At 37.9% G+C, this 26,680-nt stretch overlaps 1 non-coding gene across 1 annotated transcript; it reads right to left on the minus strand.

Annotated features, from left to right (window-relative positions):
- Positions 1–3,774: 3,774 nt before the first annotated feature.
- On the minus strand, positions 3,775–3,881 carry LOC141662923 (small nucleolar RNA R71). The gene has a single exon (XR_012551024.1). It is a non-coding gene; the product is annotated as a small nucleolar RNA R71 (small nucleolar RNA).
- Between the last annotated feature and the right edge of the window lie 22,799 nt (positions 3,882–26,680).

Consider the following 26,680-nt stretch of genomic DNA (forward strand, 5'->3'; position numbering starts at 1 on the left):
AAACACGACCAATATCTTCCAGAACATCCTTGTTATCGTTACCAAATTAGGCAAGAAAAGCGGATAACTGTTGTTATCTTTTGGAGGCCATATCGATTGACCTCATTTTGAATACAGATGTTATTGTGAAAATTAGGCATATACTATCGAGGTGGGAATGATTGAATACGACACCCTTATCAGGGATATATGACTTGATTTATCCATGGAAGGATGCATGTACCTTTTTAAAGGTGGAATTAAGGATAGAACATCGGTAACTTAAAACGAATCCTAGGGGAATGCCTAAAGGTTGGCATTTCACCCTTAATAGGGATATTATGAGTTTTGACAGTATGAATTGGAAAGGATTAAGGTAATAACAACCTTTAAGAATCAATGGAGAAATTTTTTTTTTTTCAGAAGTATATAGACAATGATTCTGGTATTAATAAATGGTATCTTGATATGCCATGTATCTAGGGAATACAGGAGAAACGATTCAAGGATAACCTTAGAGGTTTTACAAGGAGAAAGGTAATATTCAAAATTCTCAAGAATAGAAATGTTGATAAAGGAAATATGACGTAATTATAATGATGCCAAGTGGGGCACGTGTTAAACCATGAGAAAGTATGGATCGAACCAGTAATGGTCGAAATTGTTCAGGGCAATTAGGACTTAAGATAAAAAGATGTTCTAAGTATGATTAAAAATCAGTCGTGACAGTGATTAACCTCTAAAGACTGAGGCAATAACTTAAGGAAAAATGGTGATAATTTTTTTTTTATTTTACTCATCAGACTTTAAGGAAAACATCTTCACATAAACTGTGATTGAAATGAGGTGGAAAATTATTTAAAGGTGGTTAAAATGACATTGATTGTAAGGAAATTTTACTATCAGGAAAGGCCAAAGAGGTGGCCGACAATTTAAAGGTTAGAGGATAATTATAGGCGGTTGTGCCAAAAGAATACAGTGATGATGGTTAAAGCTATGAAGGTTGTATTATGGTTTGGAAGATTGACATTCCTTCTGATGACTGTGCAATACCCAACCGTAATAGTAGTTGGTAAAGGTTTAATTCGTGTAATCGCCATGAGCGGGCTATCTATCTCAAAAGGTACTATCTTGAGAATAATCCAGGACCATATTTCAAAAAAAGGACTAAACGAACCTTGAGTTAAGTCTTCTATTTAAGGCATACGATTAAGAATGGTATTCACCTGCTATCGTTGCTTTGACTGAAACTCTTCTGCAATTTTATCTGCTTCATGTCATGTATGTATGTCAAGATCAGGAGTGTTCTTCATGAATCATGAATGGTGATTATGTTACCTCCTTAGAAGAATTCTATACGACATGTATGGACTCCGTATGGTTAGATATTAAGATTTCATGGAAAGTGAATGATGACAGTAGGTCAGTGGTGGACCATAGTAATGCAGCAATGATTCTGCGAGTAATGAGTTGATTACAACCGTGAGAGTTGTATTGGAATGGATGTTGAGATTGAGTACCACTAATCGGGTCGTGATAGTGTATAAGTTATCATTGATAGACTAATTAAGTAGAGTATCTACCTATTGAATATTTATTCCCTCTTATGGAAAGAGAGTCGTATTACTATATGATAAGTGGCATTTTATACCACTTAGAGCATCTTAAAATGGTTTAAATTGGTGTCTTGAAATCAAGTATTTTATGTATTTGATGCGTTTTTCTAGTGTTTATGCATTTCAGGGTTTTAGTTGCATTTCGGGGGAGGAATCATCAAGAATAAGCCTTGCCATGTGTTCACCATTGCGAGAGAAAAGAAACGGGCAGATTACGGCGAAGAAACGGAGCGAAATCAGAATTTTTCCAGTAGAGGTCTGAGCGCCCGCTCAGCATTGCTGAGCAGCCGCGCAGCAAGCTGAGCGCCCGCTCAGCTATGCTGAGCGCCCGCTCAGCTATGCTGAGCGCCCGCTCAGCTATGCTGAGCGGCCGCGCAGGGTCGGGAAAAAAGACAAATTATTTTAGGACTTCTACTTCTGTTTGGTTTCCACTTCTATGTAATCTGAGTTTTATGGGACTATGATATAAGTAGATTTGAGACGTTTTCACAAGGGGGGATTGAAGAAGATTGTGTTTTTACGTAAGGAGCGAAGGAGATAAGGAAGAAGACCGATTTAGCACACCGCAACGAAGAGGAAGCATATATTCTTGTGATTCTTGTTTCGTTGTAACGTTGGATGCTAGTTTTCTTGCTTTGAACTTATTTACTCTTGTGACGTACTCTGTTTTAATATAATTAGTTTAGTTATTATTTTCTTGTGTTTGTTTATCATGATTTCATATGAACCCATGATGACGATAAGTGCTATTATGGGCTAATCGTGATCATGGGGTTGTAACGGATTTATTATGGAATTCTTTAGTTAATTGTTTAATACTTTAGTGTGTGATGATTGCATGATATCTAGTATTGGTTGTGCGTATTCGTCTTATGTGCGTCGCGAACATATAAGATAGGGTGTTAATCTCTTGTGAAGCGACGGTGGATCTTGAGATTTAGAACTTGCCATGCTAGCATAGGTTCATGTACGTTGTGCATGATTAGTGGGTAACTCTAACAGTTTTATTTGCCCTATGTAATCAAAAGGAATAACTTGTGCTTAAATCGTTGTGTTGTCAATTTCTGTAGACATATGGGAACTCAACATAATTGATGACTATTCAACTTCTATCTTAATTGTGGATGCTTGGTAGAATGGTATTAGTACAATGAAAGTTGGCTTTTATCAGTTTCGTGTTATTCGATTAATATCATCACTGTCTCATGCTAAGGGTAAATAACAATGGCTATAGAAGGAAGTAATAATGAAGTTGTGATCTCATGAGTGTTTTATTATTGATAAATTGAAGTGTTAGTTAAGTGATTAATTAAGTAGTTAATTATAGTTAATATTAATCAACAATTTTAAGTGTTAGTATCTTAACATTGAGAAGTAATCATACATTGGTGAGTGAGTTTAATTAGACAATAATTTAGTCTAAGTCTCTGAGGGAACGAACTAGAAAGTATTCTATATTACTTGCGAACGCGTATACTTGCATGAATATTAGTGCATGTTTTTGCCCTAACAAGTTTTTGGCGCCGCTGCCGGGGACTCGGCGTATTTGTTTAGTTTATGTACTTACCATCATTGGTCATTAGGACTCAGTGATTAGGACGTAGTAGTTACTTATTTTTTTTCGGTTGTGTTTTAGGTACTTTAGCAAGTGTTTATGCAAACTCGTTCTCGTGCTTGCAAGAGGACTTTAGATACAGCTGAGGAGACAGACGAAGTTCTTGATATTTCGGAGAAGTTAGATTTTGAGGATTCGGATTCAGGAACTGAGCAGAAAGAACCAGTAAACATGGGAGATCGTATTGTTCAAGCTGATCCAGCTCTTATGGATTTTTCTCGGCCTAAAATTGATGACATTCAGTCAAGCATCCTTCATCCGGCTATTCAAGCTAACACCTTTGAAATCAAGCCAGGCACTATTCAGATGGTGCAGAATTCTGTTTCTTTTGGAGGAGCGGCAACTGAAGACCCCAACATGCACATAAGGAATTTTGTCGAGATCTGCAGTACTTTTAAGTATAATGGCGTGACTGATGAGGCTATCAAGTTGAGGCTTTTCCCATTTTCACTAAGAGACAAGGCTAAAGACTGGTTACATTCTGAACCAGCTGGGTCCATCACTACGTGGCAAGATCTTGCGCAAAAGTTTCTGGTGAAGTTTTATCCGATGGCAAAGACTGCTGCTATGAGGAGTGCTCTTACTCAGTTTGCGCAGCAACCTACAGAATCTATGTGCGAGGCTTGGGAATGCTACAAGGAAATGTTGCGAAAATGTCCACATCATGGAATGCCGGATTGGATGGTGATCACTGGTTTCTATAATGGTTTGGGGGCCCAATCTCGGCCCATACTCGATGCAGCAGCTGGAGGCGCCTTATGGGCTAAAAGCTATACTGAGGCGTATAATCTTATAGAGACGATGGCTGCAAATGAGCATCAAAACCCAACTCAGAGGATGATGTCAGGCAAGGTAGCAGGTATTCTGGAAGTTGATGCAGCCACCGCTATTACAGCCCAGCTTCAAGCGCTATCAATGAAGGTTGATTATCTGGCTACGTATGGAGTTAATCAGATAGCTATGGTTTGTGAGCTTTGTGCAGGTTCTCATGCTACGGATCAGTGTTCTCTTGTCAACGAATCTGTTCAGTATGTGAATAATTATCAGTGACAACAGCAGCCTGTGCCAGCGACCTATCATCCTAACAACAGAAATCATCCAAATTTCATCTGGGGGAATAATCAGAATGCTATTCAGCCACCATATCAGCAAGGAGTGAGTAAACAGTTTAACCCACCTGGATTCCAGCAACCACAGCAGTATGCTACAAGGCAATCATATCCGCAACAGGGAAGTGCAGCTGCACCTACTAGTGCTGATTTTGAGGAACTTAAGCTGTTGTGCAAGAGTCAGGCGGTTTCTATCAAGACCTTGGAAAATCAAATCGGTCAATTAGCCAATGCAGTGCTCAATCGTCAACCTGGCACTCTTCCCAGTGACACGGAAGTACCAGTCAGGAAGGAAGCTAAAGAGCAAGTTAAGGCTATTACCTTAAGGTCTGGAAAAGTAGCTGATGCTGAAAAGGCAAAAGAAGTAGAAGCTAAAATTAGAGGTGAAGAATCTAAGCAAAAGGAGAAAGCGGCGGAACCAAGGAAGACTACTGTTGAACACACTCTGCCTGAGGCTAATACAGGGGAGAAACAGCTCTATCCTCCACCACCTTTTCCTAAGAGATTGCAGCAACAAAAGCTGGATAGACAGTTCGGGAAGTTTCTGGAGGTGTTCAAGAAACTTCACATCAATATACCTTTCGCGGAGGCTCTAGAACAAATGCCTAGTTATGCAAAGTTTATGAAGACTATTCTTTCAAGGAAGGTGAAACTGGATGACCTTGAAACCGTTGCTCTCACGGAAGAATGCAGCGCTGTTCTGCAGCAAAAGTTACCACCAAAACTGAAAGATCCAGGAAGCTTCACCATTCCTTGAACAATTGGCAATCTGACATTTGACAAGTGCCTTTGTGATTTGGGAGCAAGCATTAATCTGATGCCGTTGTCGATCTTTAAAAAGCTGGATCTGCCTGATCCAAAACCCACATACATGTCGCTACAATTGGTTGACCGTTCCATTACTTACCCAAGGGGCATAGTTGAGGATGTGCTCGTCAAGGTGGATAAGCTCTTCTTTCCAGCAGATTTTGTTATTCTGGATTTTGAGGAAGATAAGAAGATTCCCATAATCTTGGGAAGGCCTTTCTTGGCTACTGGTCGTACCTTGATAGATGTGCAAAAAGGTGAACTTACTATGCGGGTCCAAGATCAGGATGTGACCTTCAACGTATTCAAGGCAATGAAATTCCCTACAGAAGATGAGGAGTGCTTAAAAGTGGATGTGATTGATTCTGCGGTTACTTCGGAACTCGATCACATGCTAATGTCTGATGCATTGGAAAAGGCCTTAGTGGGGGATTTTGACAGCGATGATGAAGATATCAACGAGCAATTACAATATCTGAACGCTTCTCCCTGGAAGCGAAAGCTGGACATACCATTTGAATCTCTTGGTACTTCTGACCTTAAGAACGCTGAAGGGAAGCTCAACCATTCAATAGAGGAAGCACCTACCTTGGAGCTCAAGCCATTACCTGAGCACTTGAGGTATGCTTTTTTAGGTGATTCATCTACGTTACCTATTATTATTTCATCTGACCTTTCAGGTAGCGAGGAAGACAAGCTCTTAAGGATTTTGAGAGAATTCAAATCGGCTATAAGATGGACCATAGCAGACATCAAGGGGATAAGTCCTTCATATTGTATGCATAAAATTCTGCTAGAGGAAGGTAGTAAGCCAACTGTGGAACAGCAACGAAGACTGAATCCCATCATGAAGGAGGTGGTGAAGAAAGAAATTCTGAAATGGCTAGATGCAGGCATCATTTATCCTATTTCTGACAGCTCGTGGGTGAGCCCCGTACAATGTGTACCTAAGAAGGGAGGTATCACTGTGGTCGCAAATGAAAAGAATGAGCTCATCCCTACTCGAACAGTTACAGGATGGAGAGTATGCATGGATTATAGAAAATTGAACAAAGCCACAAGGAAGGATCACTTCCCTCTTCCATTTATTGATCAGATGCTTGACAGATTGGCGGGTCATGAGTATTTTTGTCTTCTGGATGGTTATTCCGGGTATAATCAGATTTGTATTGCACCAGAGGATCAGGAAAAGACTACCTTCACTTGTCCATTTGGCACGTTTGCTTTTCGCAGAGTTTCGTTTGGGTTATGTGGCGCCCCGGCCACCTTTCAGAGATGTATGATGGCTATATTCTCTGACATGATTGGAAATAATGTCGAAGTGTTCATGGATGACTTCTCCATCTTTGGACACTCATATGATGAATGTTTGAATAATCTGCGAGCCGTACTCAAAAGATTCGTGGAAACTAATTTGGTGCTCAATTGGGAGAAATGTCATTTTATGGTGCGTGAAGGCATTATCCTTGGGCATAAGGTCTCTAGCAAGGGTCTGGAGGTGGACAAGGCCAAGGTGGGAGTCATTGAAAATCTTCCCCCACCTAATTCTGTGAAAGGAATCCGTAGTTTTCTTGGTCATGCGGGTTTTTATCGGCGATTCATCAAGGACTTTTCAAAGATATCTAAGTCGTTGTGCAATTTGCTTGAGAAAGATGTGCCTTTCAAATTTGATGATGAATGTTTGGCAGCATTCGAGACTCTCAAGAAGAGTTTGATCACTGCACCAGTTATTACAGCACCAGATTGGACAGAACCGTTTGAGATGATGTGTGATGCAAGTGATTATACGGTAGGTGCAGTTCTGGGACAGCGCAAGAAAAATCTCTTCCATATGGTCTACTATGCGAGTAAGACTTTAAATGGTGCCCAATTGAACTACACCACTACTGAGAAGGAGCTTTTGGCTATAGTCTTTGGTTTTGAGAAATTTTGATCTTATCTGCTTGGTACGAAAGTAACAGTATTCACTGATCATGCAGCTATTCGCTATCTGGTTTCCAAGAAGGATTCGAAGCCGAGACTCATTCGTTGGGTGCTTTTACTTCAGGAATTTGAGTTAGAGATCAAAGATAGAAAAGGTACTGAGAATCAAGTAGCTGACCATCTCTCTAGGTTGGAGAATCCCGATTCTACTTCACAAGATAGGACGTTAATCAATGAATCTTTTCCGGATGAGCAGTTGTTTGCAATTCAGGAGGAAGAACCATGGTTTGCAGATATTGTAAACTATCTAGTCAGCAATATAATGCCTCCTAAGTTGACATCCGCTCAAAAGAAGAAGTTTTTGCATGAGGTGAAGTGGTATATGTGGGATGAACCATATTTGTTTAGACAGGGAGCTGACCAGATCATCAGGAGATGTATCCCGTTCTGTGAGACGGAGGGGATATTACGAGACTGTCATTCCACGGTTTATGGTGGACACTATGGTGGTGAGAAGACGGCAGCTCGTATTCTGCAAGCAGGTTTTTTCTGGCCTACTCTGTTCAAGGATGCTCATCAGTTTGTTTTAAGGTGTGATCGTTGCCAAAGAATGGGAAATTTGTCAAGGAAGGATGAAATGCCACTAAATATGATGCTTGAAGTCGAGGTCTTTGATGTATGGGGAATCGATTTCATGGGGCCTTTTATCTCTTCTTGCAATAATCAGTACATCTTGCTGGCAGTCGATTATGTCTCAAAATGGGTCGAAGTTAAAGCTTTACCGACAAATGATGCAAAGGCAGTGCTAAATTTTCTTCATAAGCAAATTTTCACAAGGTTTGGAACACCTCGGGTAATCATAAGTGATGAAGGATCACATTTTTGCAACCGTAAGTTCACTTCTATGATGCAGCGTTATAATGTGAATCATCGAGTAGCTACTGCCTATCATCCGCAAACAAATGGTCAAGCGGAAGTGTCTAACAGAGAGATAAAGCGCATTCTAGAGAAGGTTGTTTGTCCGTCAAGGAAGGATTGGTCTTTAAAGCTCGATGAAGCTGTTTGGGCTTACAGAACAGCATACAAAACTCCACTTGGAATGTCACCGTTTCAGTTGGTGTACGGTAAGGGATGTTATCTACCTGCGGAGCTTGAGCATAAGGCCTACTGGGCATTGAAGAAGTTGAACCTGGATTTAGATGCAGCTGGTAAGAAAAGAATGCTTCAGCTTAATGAACTTGATGAATTTCGACTGCAAGCGTACGAAAATAACAAAATGTATAAGGAAAAGGTGAAGAGGTGGCATGATAGGAAGCTACATCCAAAGTTATTTGTGCCAGGGCAACAAGTTCTCTTATTCAACTCTCGGCTCCGACTTTTTCCTGGGAAGTTGAAATCAAGGTGGTCTGGACCTTTTATTGTCAAAACTGTGTTTCCACATGGAGCGGTGGAAATTTTTGAGAATAATCCGGACCAAGCATTCAAGGTTAACGGTCAGCGGTTGAAGCACTACTATGGGGATATGGCAAACCGAGAAGTGGTTAGTGCCATTTTGTTGACTACTTGAGAAGGGTACGAAACGTCAAGCTAATGACGAAAAAGAAGCGTTGTGTGGGAGGCAACCCATGAATTGTTGTTACAGGAACCCTTAGAATTTAATAACCTATCCAAAAAACACAAAAAAATCAGAAAACGGGGGCTGAAAAAAAAAATTCCAGTGACCCCCTGAGCGCCCGCTCAGCTTTGCTGAGCGACCGCGCAGCAAGCGCGCTCAGCTTTGCTGAGCGACCGCGCAGCAAGCTGAGCGCCCGCTCAGTTTTACTGAGCGACCGCTCAGGGGTCGAGTACCAGAATTTTTTTCAGTTCAGAAAAAAAAAAAAAAAAAAAAAGAAGCAAAACACACAAAAAAACAGTTTTAGCCCATAAACCCACGATTTATTCCCACTACCCCATCATTTTACTCCTTAATTCCCAAACCCTAATCTAATCCACACCCTATATATACATACACCTATCCTACATATCTCCAACAAAACTTCCTACACTTAAACCCTCTCACAAATATCAAAAATCAGTTCTTACACACTTTTATTCACGAATCAATGGCACCCAAGAGAGCACGCACTATTGACAACAGCAGCACAGTTCCTACTGCTGATTCATCGAGGGGTACTGCTGCAAGGCCTCAGTTAACTGACAGAGCTGCGGAGGAGGAGTACACTAGGCTGTTGGGGAAGCCGATTCTGAAGGAGAGGGGGTTTTTACCATCAGGGAGGGATGGTGAGTTGCTGCCCATAATTGCAGAGAAGGGGTGGATAGCTTTTTGTGAGTCACCCGAAGCAGTACCGATGAGCGTTGTTCGCGAGTTCTACGCGAATGCGAAGGCCGAAAAGAATGGATTTTCTGTGGTCCGTGGGCTGACGGTTGATTATCATCCTGCGGCGATTCGCCGTGTGATTGGACAGCGAGAGAGGAAGCCCGAGGAGGAGAACTGGAATGAAAAGACTGCTGAGGATTTTGACTTGGATTTGATTTGTGCGACTCTCTGTCGACCGGGCACAGTTTGGACCTACAGGACCGGCACTAATGAGTATCGTCACTTTCCGGCGATCGCCATGAACAGGTATGCCCGTGCATGGAATGCATTTATTTGTGCTAATATTTTGCCTTCTTCGCATGCACACGAGGTCACAGTTGAGAGAGCACAGTTGTTGTGGGGAATTCTGAATGAGGAATACTATGTGGACCTTGGTGAGTTTATCTACCAAGGAATTCTGAAGTTTTTGAGGGGAGCGAAGCATATGAACATCCCTTATGCATCTACAGTTATGAAACTATGCCGAGCAGTGGGAGTGAACTGGCCGGCTCATGAGCAGTTGCAGTTGCCAGCAGCTCCGATTGATTCTGGCACTCTGAATGGGATGCAGGAGTGGACCGGTGGTGAGCCTGAGGAGCATGGGCTGGGTTATCGTCTTCCAGGAGGGCGTCCAGCACGAGGTGCTACTATGGCTAGGCCAGGGCGTGATGAGGCTGGTTCTTCGAGAGCTCAGGAGGGTGCTGGGATGGTTGATGCCCAGTATAGGAGGCTTTCACGGCGGATGGATGCCATGTATAAGACGCAGAGCAGGTTTGCTCAGGAGCTCACCCTTGCGTTAGGGACTGCTTTTCAAGGCCTTGGAGCTGATATCCAGTGGCCAGTTTTTGGTGAGGACTCTGCATACCCGCCGCCTGATACTCCACCCACTGAGGGTGATGATGATGATGACTCCGAGTAGGTATACCCTGTGTTCCTTTCTACTACTTTCACTGAGGACAGTGAAGATTTTTAGTTTGGGGGTGGTAGTTAAGGAATATTGTGTGTGTGTCATTTAGTTGCATATTCATGATAGTTTAGTTCATATAGTTGCATAATTTATGCCATATAGTTTTTTTTTCTCATGCATTTACCATGATCCCTTTTGTAATGATTTATCGACTGAATTGTGATATTGATGCGAGTGTAGTGATAGCATTAAAGTGATATTAAGTTGTGTAGGTTGATATGCATGCTAGAAACAATTGTAAGTTCACTAAGTCTTAGAGAATGCGTAAGGGCTAGATTGTTGTTATGATTTGGTTGTCTTCAAGGTCAATCTACTTATTATGCTTATAATTCGATTATAGGTTCTTAGTGATAAAGACATGAAAAAGAAAAAAAATTGGAGAAAAAAAATATGGAAGTTGTTGCTAGTTGTGGCTAGGCGTCAAATGGTAAGTAGCCGGCTCGCATATGGTGCGAGTAGTCTAGGGTTGAGCAAGATGGAGTGAAACGCACTTGCTCAGAAGTAAAAAAAAAAAAAAAAAAAAAAAAAGAAGAAAAAAAAAAATTTTTGCATAATTGATTAAGAGTGGGCTCTTTGGTATTCGAGTTATTAAGTTCTTAGGGGACTTTGTGCCTAGTGACCTAAGGCTTTTAGAGTCTGGGATCCGCTAACCTAACACTCGTTACATGGATACCATTGTATAAGTCTTTTGTGGACCTCACTCATTGCACGGTCAAATGAGCATTCGAGTTGTAAATAAAAAGCACAATTCCGTAGTAAGCTCTAGAATTCTTGTAGTGTTGTATATCACTTTGTGCCTAGAATTTTTTATTCTTTGTATAATCATAGGATTGCCTTGAGGATAGTCTAGTCATAGTAATTGGTTTAGTTCCGAAGCATATCTGTTAAGCATTTGCACACACCACGTTTCTGGCTGTATGTCCGTTTGCATGAGTTTATTGATCTTTAGTTGTCTAACTGCATTCGTTGAGATGTGACAATTTGGTTGGTTGATTGTAGTAAGGGGGATCGCTGCATTTTCATATAGATTGCATTCATGCATGTTTTTATTTGTTTTTGAGTCTGTGACGCTTGAGGACAAGCATCGATTTAAGTTTGGGGGTGTGATAAGTGGCATTTTATACCACTTAGAGCATCTTAAAATGGTTTAAATTGGTGTCTTGAAATCAAGTATTTTGTGTATTTGATGCGTTTTTCTAGTGTTTATGCATTTCAGGGTTTTAGTTGCATTTCGGGGGAGGAATCATCAAGAATAAGCCTTGCCATGTGTTCACCATTGCGAGAGAAAAGAAACGGGAAGATTACGGCGAAGAAACGGAGCGAAATCAGAATTTTTCCAGTAGAGGTCTGAGCGCCCGCTCAGCATTGCTGAGCGGCCGCGCAGCAAGCTGAGCGCCCGCTCAGCTATGCTGAGCGGCCGTGCAGGGTCGGGAAAAAAGACAAATTATTTTAGGACTTCTACTTCTGTTTGGTTTCCACTTCTATGTAATCTGAGTTTTATGGGACTATGATATAAGTAGATTTGAGACGTTTTCACAAGGGGGGATTGAAGAAGATTGTGTTTTTACGTAAGGAGCGAAGGAGATAAGGAAGAAGACCGATTTAGCACACCGCAACGAAGAGGAAGCATATATTCTTGTGATTCTTGTTTCGTTGTAACGTTGGATGCTAGTTTTCTTGCTTTGAACTTATTTACTCTTGTGACGTACTCTGTTTTAATATAATTAGTTTAGTTATTATTTTCTTGTGTTTGTTTATCATGATTTCATATGAACCCATGATGACGATAAGTGCTATTATGGGCTAATCGTGATCATGGGGTTGTAACGGATTTATTATGGAATTCTTTAGTTAATTGTTTAATACTTTAGTGTGTGATAATTGCATGATATCTAGTATTGGTTGTGCGTATTCGTCTTATGTGCGTCGCGAACATATAAGATAGGGTGTTAATCTCTTGTGAAGCGACGGTGGATCTTGAGATTTAGAACTTGCCATGCTAGCATAGGTTCATGTACGTTGTGCATGATTAGTGGGTAACTCTAACAGTTTTATTTGCCCTATGTAATCAAAAGGAATAACTTGTGCTTAAATCGTTGTGTTGTCAATTTCTGTAGACATATGGGAACTCAACATAATTGATGACTATTCAACTTCTATCTTAATTGTGGATGCTTGGTAGAATGGTATTAGTACAATGAAAGTTGGCTTTTATCAGTTTCGTGTTATTCGATTAATATCATCACTGTCTCATGCTAAGGGTAAATAACAATGGCTATAGAAGGAAGTAATAATGAAGTTGTGATCTCATGAGTGTTTTATTATTGATAAATTGAAGTGTTAGTTAAGTGATTAATTAAGTAGTTAATTATAGTTAATATTAATCAACAATTTTAAGTGTTAGTATCTTAACATTGAGAAGTAATCATACATTGGTGAGTGAGTTTAATTAGACAATAATTTAGTCTGAGTCTCTGAGGGAACGAACTAGAAAGTATTCTATATTACTTGCGAACGCGTATACTTGCGTGAATATTAGTGCATGTTTTCGCCCTAACACTATATGAGGAAGGTTGCGGTGCAAGCATAGAATTCTAGTAACGATGATGTCTAGAATGAGATTCCAGATTCGATTTTCGATGTCGAGGGAGTTTCAAAGGTGATAGTGTATAAGCTCGAGAAAGAGCATGGGTCCATAAAATGATGGACAGAATAGCGAAAATATTTAGGCATGTGAAATACGATGCTATAATACTTGATGTTGATATAAATACACATATGTTTTGTTCTCCTATATCAAAACCTCTATAGTTCAGAGGTAGGTTCCAAGCCAGATATTTTGTGGCAGTATATTTTTTTTCACATATACAATTCTCTTCAAATCATTCTTTTCTCTCCTTTTCATTTTGTATAAGTTGAGAAGAACAACCCTTCCAGAAGGGGAGGTATTGCCGAATGACTATCTATCTGTGTGATAGAAGCCTAGTAGGATACCACATGTTGTTTAATTGCTTGTCAAGTACTAAAGGCTGGCCACCTTCTGTACTAACTATGCAATGTAACAAGTGTTCATGATCATAGTGATCTCTCAACAAATTCCTTTACTTCTATATGATTGATCAAGCTTCCAAAGATAGAAGCAGCTGAAAAAGGAGTAGTAAAGTTATGGTGGTATTCGGAATGGAAACACGTTCGTGATACTAAGGTTTATGCATTTATTAAAAGGATATATAATGCTAACGAGCAAAAGTATAACCAGTATAATATTAGGAACGGAAGGTAGTAGCGATTACGAACTGGAAAAGAATGGGTATTGAGAAGCAAAAGCTCTAATGCTAAAAGCTATAATGAGAGTCTGTGCAATAGACTTGAAAGAATTTGGAATGATCACTTAACGCGGATTGAGTTTTCTCACGATAATAGATCGTATGTCAGGTATCGAGATGTCATCTTATGAGATCTTTGAGGGAAGAAAATGTCGATCTCCCTTATGTTAGGATGAAGTTGTAGAGCGCAAGATGCTCGGACCAGCAGTGGTCCAAAGGACCAAGGATATGGTAGATCTAATCTAAGGACGGCTGGTAGTAGCCCAAGATTGACATGATAAATATGTTGATTTGACATGAAAGGACAAGGAATAGGAAGTAGGGGACCTAGTGTTGTTATAGGTATTCCCTTGGAAAAGATGGATGAGGTTCGGAAAGAAAGGAAAGCTAGGCCCATGAATTGTTGGACCCTTTAATATAGTAAGACGTATTGGGAAGTTAGCATATGAGCTAGCCCTACCCCCGAACATGTAGCAAGTTCATAACGTGTTCCACGTATCAATGTTAAGGAAGTGTAATTCGGATGCCAGATAAATAAGGGCATATGAGCGCATAGACATGCAACCCGACGTAACCTATATGGAGCAACCAGGAAGGGTTATTGAGTAAAAAGGAACAAGTGCTTTGGAGAAGGGTTATCAAACTAGTTAGAGTTTGATGGTAGAACCACAATATGGGAAAATTTACTTGAGAGTTAGAAAGTGAAATGCTAAGAGAGCATCCCTATTCATTTTCTATCCGATTCCGGGATGGAATCCTTTTAAGGAGGGGAGACTGTAATAACCCCAATTTTTGGAAATTTTGAAACCCTTATGAATAGTGATTTTGCAGATTATGCTGGATAAGAAAACTTTTCATGTCACACTATGTAGGGGTTCTGTTATGGATATTCTGATATTTTATTAGTACTCTATATGGTATATAAGTGTATGTAAAGATCGTCAGAATCCAATTCCGAACACTTTGATTTTTCCCGGAAATCCACTAGATACGGAAAGAATTGAGTATAAGGTAACAGGATAAAAAGGATTTAAATTAAAGGATTATAAGAGAGGATCATAAAAGGATTATAATGTAGTGAGAAAGGTTAAGGAAACCCAAGTAATAAGATCTCGGGTATGATCCCTCAAACGAGAAATGAGAACGAAAGTTAAGCGAACCGTATAACAGATCAGCGGTCATTAGGCAAACAATTAGGAAGTTAATCAAGGAGGTTAGGGATGATGAGGTCATCCAACCAATAAGAAGAGGGCAAGTAAGGGATGATGACATCATAAGCATGACATAAGCATGACATAAGGGGAAGGAGATGTGGTTGATTTAAAACCACACCAAGTTCAAGGTTAGAAAGGTAATTACCCAAAAACAAAACAAAAACAACCAAGATAAGCTAAACAAATCAAAAAACACAAGATCATTTCATTCTCTTCATCTTGCTCTCGGCTTTTCTTCTTTTCCAAAGGAAGAAAAATCAAAATCCTAGTTCCAAGCATTGTTAAATCACAAGTTCAAGGTAGCTTAAGCATAGATCAAGGCTTCCATGGGCATTCCAAGGATCTTTCATTGATTAAAAGCTTCAAGGAAGGTATATCATCTCCAAACCCTAGCTTTACTTTGTATATTAGGATGATTTTGGTTGTTATGGTAAAAGAGTAGCTTAATGCTTGTAGGTTTAGAGTTTGGGTTGGAGTTGTAGTGAATTGAATGTTGAAACTTGTTGATTAGTAAAGGACTTAAGTATAGTTTTAAATTCATGATTGAGAATAACATAAATTGGAGAACTTGAGGTTTTGGGGGCTGTTGTAGTGTGATATGGATGGATGTTGGTTGTATGAATGAATTGGGATTGATTGGTGGTTGAATTGGTTGGGTAAAATTTTGGGAAATCGCGTAAACATAGCCGTCGTAATGCCCGATTTACCGTAGACTGTTTTTGTTCTTAACATCAGAACCCTTGAACTCACTGCTAGGTTTTGACCATTGCCATGTTTAGATAGTTCATGTTATGAGCTTCGTTTTGATATGTGGTTCGTTTGATTCCGATGTACGGTTTAGGAGAAACGGCCGTTTTAAGTAACGACGTTTCACGAACGAATCATTACCCCTCGCCTTACTTCGAAACATATGTTAAAGACCAAAAAGGGCTAATTGGAGTATGAAACATTTATGTAGAGTGTGTTAGGCAGTTGGTAAGACACTCGCGAAAGAATCGCCTTAAAACTCGTAATGGTTAAATTATTAAAAATGGTGGAGCCGAGGGTACTCGAGTGACTTAAGAGAATCAGTAAGCGCAAAGCGAGCGTTAGAGTCTAATTTGGTTAAAGTATAGATTTACAAGTGACTTTGGTTTAATTCCAACTTACATGTTGTTTATAGGTTACCAGACTCGTCCCGAGCCATTTGTAACCCCCAGTCGCTCAGGCAAGTTTTCTACCCGTATAACTGTTGTTGTGATGAACATGTGTATATGCATGATTTTGCGATAAATGCATATTTGTTATTAGCAAATTCTTGCGATATATTGTAGCATGTGATATGGTATATATGCATGCCTGTTTCATATTCTTGAATTATATATCTGTTGGTTCAAATGCTTATTAGTTGCATAATACCTATGCTAGAGAAAAGCGGTATTTGAGTTTACCCTTAGTATAGGGGATCAAAAGGTGAACTTTTTCTAAAACCGGGAGTCGAGGCTCCCGAGTATAATATATATATATATATATATATATATATATATATGAATAGTTTTTAAAACTATGAATCAAATAAGGTTTATTCGATAACTTTATTTTATTAATGAATATTATTTTGAATATTTATTCAAGGACATATGACTCCGTTTATTTTATTAATGAATATTATTTTGAATATTCATTTGAGGACGTATGACTCCGATTATTTACTAATTAATATTCTTTATTTTATTAAAGAATAATGTGTCGATAATCAAACTTATTTTCGATTATTCAAATAAAGATCGTGCTTTCGTATAAGTATATCTTTGGTTATTTATTATTCATTTCAAGTATGAGTTTTTTTTTTAAACTTCTACTTCAGTTATTTTTATAAAGATTATTCTTTATGGGAATATTATTTAAATAATAATATTCAGATATTTTCTAATATATTGGGAATGATTTATTTTATTAAATCAGCATTACTCCAAACATTCTTAAAAATGTTTTCGAGTCTTCAAAATGATTTTTAAAGGTTAGGGTGGATCCCAAAACTCATTTTTATATTTAAGATCCTCCTTTCGAAGGGGATTTAAATACTCGCTCAAAACCTGAGGGAACCGGCTCTGTGGTGTATTTTATATTCGCAACAAGGTTTCTATTCTGATAAAAGAGTTTTTGATTACTTACCCAACACTCGGGAAGTAAAATTCTTGGAACAAGTTAATCCATTAACAGGCATCGCCTGGGAAATATCGGTGAGTTTTCCTTTCCATCTAGATACGACTTCTTAGTGGAGCCGTATCAACAAGTTTCTACTTGGGGAAAGGGAGAACGAGCTTTACGTTTCAGGGTCATGGATTTCATCTGAACTAGGAGTGGCGTAAGTGGTCGAGTAGCGCCGACCCAGCCTTATTATATTGGCCCAAATGGCCCAGAAGTTCCGCTAAGACGGTCCATTCCTTAGGAGTCCAGTGTTCGGTTGACAAGTAAATCCGACAGGTTCTCCTCTACATGTAGAAAATGGTGGGGTTGCACTACTACGACTGATCATCGTAAGTGGTCTTCCTGGCGCAGTAAACTCCCGTAATGAGTTCATCATCCAATTGGATATTTCTGCAACACTACCCAGAGCACTTCGATAGAAAGGCTACGGTTGGGCGATTGTTGAGTGTTGGCAGGGTCAAGTTTTCACAATGATGTTTGCATCAAATGAAGTATCTCATAACTTCATTTTATTTTGATGATATTTTAAAGATTGAATCTATTCAAGTATTATCTTGTAGTCTCATCTATGTGATGAACTTTTGAACTAATTATAACTTGAACGGTGGTAGTTCAAGTAGTATTTGGAAAAGATATAAGTATATTGGAGTATCTTGTAACTTCATCTTTTAAACTTATATCTAGTAAATGATTATCTTATGCATGTCAAATATTTTCAGAAAAAATTGAGACAAGGTTAGATATATGAGATCACCTTGCAACGATAGTTTTATACAGTTATAAACTGGAACTCTGTGTATATTATGCATGGAAGAGGACTTCCAAGATTTTGAAAAGTATATATGTATATATACTGAATATTTTGCGACTTCATCGCATTAAGATATCAAACTTGGTTCATTTCTTTTGACCAAGACTTTCATGAGTACTATGAGAAGGCTCATTTACTGTAAATCATTATACATATTATTTTGGTGGGTTTGCTGCTCACCCTTGCTTTCTTCTTTCATCACACAACAACAAATAGAAAAGATGAACATGACCAAGCTCCCAATTCGCGAGCGGATAGGAAACGTTTCGCAGTTTCCTATAGGCATTGATGTCGCTGTAGCTGAGGTAGGAACTACCAATAGGCTAGGCTTCAACTTTTGATGTACCAGATTTATGTATATTTATGAATTGTAATAATGGAAAAGAAATGTATATTATTCAGAAACCCTTTTAAGGTGTATTGGCAGATAATTGTGAAATAAAATGACTTGTGATTATTTTTTGGATATTCATCTCTGAGACTATAACTTGTGGTGTGTGTGTTTATTGTGGGGTCACAATACAGAGTAGTTGACTATTTATTGAGATTGGGTGTTATTAAGGGAAATGGAACTCGTGACAACCCGGATCCCCGACCCCGGATTTGGGGGTGTTACATTATCGAAAGATCTTCTAGTCTCATCATCGATCGCACCATATCCAACAAGGTATGCTTTTTCCTTTTAAAAAATCCATTTCATTGAGGCATTCCAGGAGGAGTAAGCAGTGATACGATACCACACTCCTTCAAGAAACCTTTAAACTCGAGGCTTAAGTATTCTCCTCCACGATCTGATCGTAGAACTTATATACTTTCCCCTATTTGCTTTTCCACTTATGCCTTGTATTCTTTGAACTTTTCAAAAGAATCGGATTTGTTCTTCAAAAGATACACATATCCATATCTACTGAAATCATCAGTAAATGTAATGACGTAGTAAAAGCCACCTCTTGCCATCGTACGCATTTGACCACATACATCACTATGTATAAGTCCTAATCATTCGGTGGTCCTTTCACCTTATCCGGTAAAAGGAGTTTTAGCCATTTTGCCAATGAGACAAGATTTGCATTCTTCGTATAATTCAAAATCAAACTTATCCAAGTAACCATCTTTATGTAATTTGGAAATACATTTCTCATTTATGTGACCTAAATGACAATTCCAAAGGTATGTTTGATTTGAGTCTTTCATCTTAATACGTTTATTATCATTATTTATGAAGTAGTAAATGTAATGAAGTAGTAAAAGCCACCTCTTGCCATCGTACGCATTTGACCACATACATCACTATGTATAAGTCTTAATCATTCGGTGGTCCTTTCACCTTGTCCGGTAAAAGGAGCTTTAGCCATTTTTCCAATGAGACAAGATTTGCATTCTTCGTATGATTCAAAATCAAACTTATCCAAGTAACCATCTTTATGTAATTTAGAAATACATTTCTCATTTATGTGACCTAAACGACAATGCCAAAGGTATGTTTGATTTGAGTCTTTCATCTTAATACGTTTATTATCATTATTTACGTTATAGACGGGAGTATCTAAATCAAGAACATATAAACCATTAAACAAACGTGCAACCCCATGGGTAACATTATTGAATGAAAAGGAACAACTATTTTTCTGAATCAAAAATGAAAAACCTTTCTTGTCCAAACAAGAAACCGAAATAATGTTTCTGCAAATCGCAGGCACGTAAAAATAGTTATCTATTTCTAAAATAAGCCCAGTGGGCAATGATAAATGATAAGTCCCTACAGCTAAAACAGCAACCTTTGCTCCATTGTCAACTCGTAGGTTGACTTCTCCATTCGCCAATGTCCTACTTCCCTGCAGTTCTTGCACATTTATACAAATGTGAGAACCACATCCAGTATCTAATACCCAAGATGTAGAAGTAGACAAATTGACTTCTATAACAAAAATACCTGAATCAGAAGCAGAAACAGCAGCCTTCTTCTTCTTCAGATCCTCCAAATAAGCATGACAGTCCCTCTTCCAATGACCTGGTTTCTTGCAATAGTGACAATCACCAACCTTTGGGACACCACCTTTAGTCTTCAAAGCCTTGGTCGGATCAGGTTTTGGATTGGCATTAGATTTAGATCCCATCTTCCTCTTGCCTTTCCATTTACCCCTTCTTTTGGCCTTCCCCTTATTTACCATCAACATGGGAGCAGGGGACGTCTTCTGAATATTGGTCTCAGCAGTTTTCAAACTAGCCAACAATTCGGTGGGGTTCTTATCTATCTCATTCATATTATAATTCATCACAAATTGAGAATAGCTGTTGTTTAAGGATTGCAAAATTAGATCAATATGGTGCTCCATAGCAATCGGGGCACCCAATTTGGCAAGGTACTCAATAGACCCTATCATCCTTAGAACATGCAGTCCAACCAGATCACGTTCTCCCTGCTTACATGCATGTAATGATTTGAAAGTATCAAACCTCTCCTGACGAGCCTGTCCTTCAAACATATGTTTAAAGTGCCCAATCATATCATAAGTATCCATATTCTCATGTTGTTTCTGAAGTTCAGCACTCATGATCGCTAATATGAGACATTGAACATCCGTGTCATCATCAATATGTTTTTGATAAACATTATATTGAGCACGGGATGCTCCTTCAGGGAGAGGTGCAGGGCGAGGGATATCTAGTACATAGAGCTTGTGCTCTTGTTTGAGGACAATCCTCAAGTTCCTCTGCCAGTCAAGGAAGTTTGTTCCAGTCAGCTTGTCCTTCTCAAGGACTGATCGCACAGAGTAGTTGTTTGAATTGATTGCCATTTGATATCTATAATATTTAAAATGCATAAGATAAATTAGTATACAGATGATTATTAAATTATGTTCAAATGATTATTCATATATATTCAAAATATATATCTCTCACTATTTTTATCAAATTAATAGCCCTAACTATTAATTCGGAAAGAATATCTTCTATATACTTTCTAGTGAGCCAAGATCCAAATTTCACAATGTTTTAGTTCATCTTTGGCTTTACTCCTAAAATATGATTCAATAAGGTAGACAACATCTGTCAATTATATCAACTATATAACTCTTGGATAGTTTAGTGGAACAACAATTATTCATATTTATCCAATAAATCTCACCAAACTATATGCCTCTAAGTTCACAATCCTATTGTGGTAACTTAGTTAAGTCAAACCCAAAGGTCTAAAAAGTATCATATATTCCAACACGCTATCCCACGATAGATGGGAGTCCTTCACTCTGGCGAACCCACTCCTTATCGATCTAGGGGTTAACGCATTGGACATATTAGAAGGCATCTACACAACTTAATATAAACATTAGGGTTTTGTTAGTATTATAACAATCATGATCCCATCATAAAGAGATTCCCAATTTTTCCTTGAATAAAATACTTCAAATCAATACTCGTCAATGGTTTGATTTCCAGGTAGTGGAGGAGTCACATCGGTCTCGCTTAAAACCCACAGCCTTACAAGTTCAATGAACCCGTTGTTGAAAAAATCGCCCCATGTCGGAAATAAAGAAGATTCCTATTTCATTCCGTGTTTCATAAACACGAGAATCTCATAATCATTTGTAAATTTTAAAATCTTGAGTCGTTACAGATTTTATCTTGTTTAGGCATGGCATCGGGTGACGTATCTAATACATACATCCATGCATGATTAATCTAATTAAAGCATGCATCATTAACTAATATATGCATACATTCATACATCTATATGTAAAGTGCGGTATGTTAATATGCTTGATTATGGCCTTTATCCTATGTGATCCTTTTCAAGCTAATGAAAGAATCAAGGTCAATCTATGGTGAAAAATATAAATACAATTACAAGTCGTCATTCTTCTTGTCTTCATAGTTCCTCTATCTCTTGTATCACCCCTTCTAGAAGTACATTACATTGAAACAACCTATACTTAATGTACTTACATAAGAAAACTCGAGTTACATTCGAGGTAAACGAATTACAAAGAATAAACGACATGCAAGTCGTATTTAGAAACCAAAACCATAAATAAAAAACCATTAACTAAAGGGTCTTAAGGCCATAACCATACACCATGATATCACATGACATATAACAAAACACATATAATCTTAACATTGTATCATATTTCATAGTTCAGACTATATAATCAAACACAACATATTTACCAAAATTCAAAAAATTAAAATCAGCTATCTAAAAACTAAAAAATCGATGTTTCGAGGCCTGTAACGATATCCAATGGCTTACAGATGTGAACCTGACTTTGTCCGTCTTGCTCAGTGACCCGATTCCAGTCGGAAAACACATATCGTTTGCAAAATCGGACACTGTACACGGATTTCACCAAATTTGTTCAGCTTTTTTCATAAATCGCATCGTATACAATCTCCATAATAAAAATAAAGTATATCATATATACTCACTCCTTTTATAAAGGAGGGCTAAATCCCATCTAGATCATTCATATTTCTCATACGATTCATAATATACCCAATGTCTACTTTTATTGTTACCCGGTCAAGGATAACCTTCAATAGTATCAAAGTATATTATTTTTTGTATAGAAATATAATGATTTCAGGTCAAAGGACCAATACATCATTATCACTGTGAGATTAACTTATGACACTTTAAATATGTAGTATCTCACAACGGGTCAATCCAGCACTATGTATTTAATATATGTGCCTGTGTTTTGACTTTAGTATCATGATACCCATGATCAATGAGATGTGATCATCAGTCAACAAACACACTATACTCAACGTATTTATTATCGTCCCTTAACAATAATACTTGACTAGGAACCTTTAGGAATATCAATTCTATTCTCATAATCTCATTTCTAAGTCACGTACTTAGAGATATATATAAAGACTCGTGTATTTTTAAATTATTTAAATGTGTAATTGTGGAATTATTAAATAAATAAAATATGTGTATAGTTTTTGTCAGCTCGGTGTTGTTTTATTATTATGTATGTGTGAATTATGGTGTACCGGGTTGTCCTCGTAATTAATTATGGAATTGTACTAAATTATTTTCACTTTTAAAAGTGGATTTAATGCAAACTTATTTGTATAAATATGTGGATTGTCTCTAAAAAATTTTTTATTGTTTTATAATTACAATAATTATTTTTGGGATTTTATAAAATTTAGAAATCAATATTTTATCGATTATTTAGCCCTGTATGATTTTCTGATTGTATTTATTTGTAAAATCCGTATTTAATTCCAGAATTCTTCAAAAATTATGAAACTCATATTTATTTAAGTTTAAAATATTCCGAGAATTTTAAAATTATTTTAGAAATTTTTGAGATTAATTTCTCCCCCGCGTTGATTCATTTAATTGATAAAAGCGGGTATAAATTACGTTTCTGGAATTAATTTAAAATTATGAAATTTATATTTTTTATAACCGTCGGGATATTTATGACAATTTAAGAATATTTTCATGATTTTCAAAAAAAAAATTACGTACAGCTCGGTTCGTTAATTATAAACCGCGGGTATAGTGCTTAACCCAAAAATATTTTAAAAATTTGGAAAAATTTTATTTCCTCCGTTTGTAATTTTTCTGAGATTTTTAAGATTGTTTTATTTTATTTTCGGGTTGTTTCCACCGGCGCATTTATTCTTTAAAATGTTATACAAAGATCGGAATTAGGCTGCAGGAGGTCCATATTTATCCCTTCGGGACAGGAGTTTAAATTTGGTACACCTATTGATACGTGTCATCCCCTCAGAAATTCAGTTTATTGATATCTGTATAAAAATATATATAGAAAAGATAAACACAAAAATAAAACAAGGGTGTTCACCCCTGTCCTGCTCTCTCCTCGCAACAAGCTTTCTCCCCCCCCCCCTTCGCGACTGTGTTTCTCTCTCTCGGTGAATTCCGCCGCCTGGTGTTTCTGTTTTCCGGCGACTATCCGCCGCCGCCTCTGTTACTGCCGTTCCAGTTTCCGGCAAGGTGACTGCAGCACGTTATGTGTGCGATTGTGTGTGTATTATGTGTAATTGTTGTGTATACATATGTGTATGTAAGTGTTGGCTGATGTGCCCCTATTTTTGCCGCCTGTTCTTATCTCTTCTGGTGCCCGCCGGTTTCTTTCCGGTGAGGCGGCCGGAGGAAGCTGTGCATGTGTCCTGTTCTTGTGGTTCGACAGATGTTAATTTAATTTTTAATTGCCTTATTTTCTGCAGGAAAATAATTGAGAAATATTTGTGAAATAAAATATTTTCGTGCGGGAATTTTTATTAATCGGTGCAATTTATTTGGAAACCCGTATTAAATCGGGTACCAATAAATTATATCGCCGTCGACGATGAGCCTTGGCGAGTCGACGGTGGACTGTGATGACGCGGTTCTGAGTCCTAATAATCTAAAATAAATAATTTAGATAAAAAGTAGTAGTTAAATAACACAGTTCGGGAATTATTTGTATTGTGAAATTATTTTGATTGTAATTGTTGGGTGTGATTGAATTGATTTTGGATTGTGATTGGGATTAGACATCGATTATGTTTCGACGGGTAGTCCGATAAACAGAGGAGACACTGTCCAATTTTCGAGAAATGGATTTCAAAAATTGCGGGAACGTATCCTGTGTATTATCGGGAATACTAATCGAACGCATAACTACCTAATTATAAATATTGTATGAATCATAATTACGTGTTATGATGAAATATTTTGCAAAATATTCGATGACCCTGATTTCCTGAAACGATGCTTATATGTATTTTACAAAAGTAAATGTCAAACCAAGTTTTGAGTATGTGGACCCTAGCTGTTTCATGTATTATAATACTACGTATAATTGCGAGTCGGGATTTGATATCGAATGGGTAGGTTTGTTAACGAGGATATGTCAAGCATACCTAGACGTCTAACGTAGAGAATTTCGACTCTATAGGTTCCAGTCGAAGGACTCAAGAGTTAATATCGAACTAAAGATAACCTAGTGGACAGCCGACAAGCTTAGTAGGGTTTTAACCGAAGAACCTGAGTGTTGAAGTCGAGTGGTCAGACGATTAAGCCTGAGCGTCCAAGTTGGCTCAGAGTCGATCAGTAATAGTTGTAGAGCTATTCAAGGCAAGTACCCCTGACCATTCTTTTATAATACAGTACGTATGAATAGCTAAATGTTTTATACTCGTAATGGAACAGAAACATTTTAAGTTACGTATCCCTATAGTTATAGATCATTGTTTTAAACCTGTTTTGGGGAAAAGTAACTTCGAAAGGTACCTATCTCGAATGAAAAGATTGCGAAATGGATTTCATATGTATGCTCGTAAAATGAATGGTTTTGAAATGAGATAGGTACAAGTGTTTTTGAGAATCGGATAAAGAGAGTGCTTTGATCCACCTATATCGTGGAATGTGTTGATACCCGCGGCAACACGGATGACAGATTAATACCCGTGGCAACAAGGATGACAGGTTGATACCCGTGGCAACATGGATGACAGGTTGATACCCGTGGCAACACGGATGACAGGTTGATACCCGTGGCAACACGGACGAGCTGATGATTCCTGTCATAGGATAGTTGAGTTTAAAAATGGAAATAGCATGCTAGTTACTAAGGTCCAGTTTATATATGTTTTTACTTGTTTTGTAGCAAGTTATAATTTCTGTTCCGATAATTGCTTTATCATAAGTTATTTTACTTGTTATTCATATAGTGGTACTGCTAAGCAATTGATTGCTCACCCTTGTAGAATGTTTTATATTTGTATTGCAGATGCCTAGGAGATTCTTCCGCGGTAGTCAGTGCAGAGTTCCAGTTCCTTCCGTATCAGGCTCCTCTGAGGTTGTTGTGTCAGACCAAAGGCGGTCTGTCGGGTTGTTGTATTAAGTTAGTTGTGTCAGGATGGTTTGTATAAGTCAGTGTTGTAATGGTTGTAACCTAAATCATACTTAAACCTGGAAAAGATCTTGGTAAAGGGGTCGTAATTATATTTAATCATTGAATTGATTATACTATGGTTGTTGTTGTTGATGACGGTAACTCCTGACCTCGGGGTTGAGGCCGTCACAATATAGATTTACATATCATATACCAAGGACATTTATTAATCTAACATTTAATCACAGAAAATAAAGATATAATAAATTACTAAAGAATAATCCATAGAATTGTTATTAATAAACCAAATGTTTCATAATATAAGCATAATAGTGTTGTCTTTAGGGCACAAACATTAACACTACCTTCATCTCTTTCTCTTGCTCTTGCTCAGCAACCAATGCAATGGATCCTCCCTTCTTCCTTCCTTTTTCTAGCTGCTCATCCTGTTCTATCTCAAGCTCATAGGTCTTTAGAATTCCATACAGTCTATCCAAAGTGAATTCCTTGTAATCTTGGGAATTTATAAGGGAGACTGTCATAGGCTTCCATTCCTTTGGTAGAGATCTAAGGAATTTGAGATTGGAATCCTTTGTCTGGTAGATTCTTCCATGCAGCTTTAGAGCATTTAGCAGCTTTTAAAATCTATTAAAAATGTCAGTTAATGTTTCACTGTCTTCACAATGAAAGTACTCATACTGCTGAATCGGGAGTTGCATTTATTTTCCCTACTTGCTCAGTTCCATCACATATAACTTGAATTGTATCCCAGACATCCTTAGCATTTTTGCAATTGATGATGTTGTCAAATATGTCACCATCAACACCATTAAACAAAATATTCATGGCCTTCTTGTCCTTATGGACTTGCTCAATATCTAGATCTGACCATTATG

This window comes from Apium graveolens, chromosome 5 (assembly GCF_009905375.1).
Source record: "Apium graveolens cultivar Ventura chromosome 5, ASM990537v1, whole genome shotgun sequence".
NCBI lineage: Eukaryota > Viridiplantae > Streptophyta > Magnoliopsida > Apiales > Apiaceae > Apium > Apium graveolens.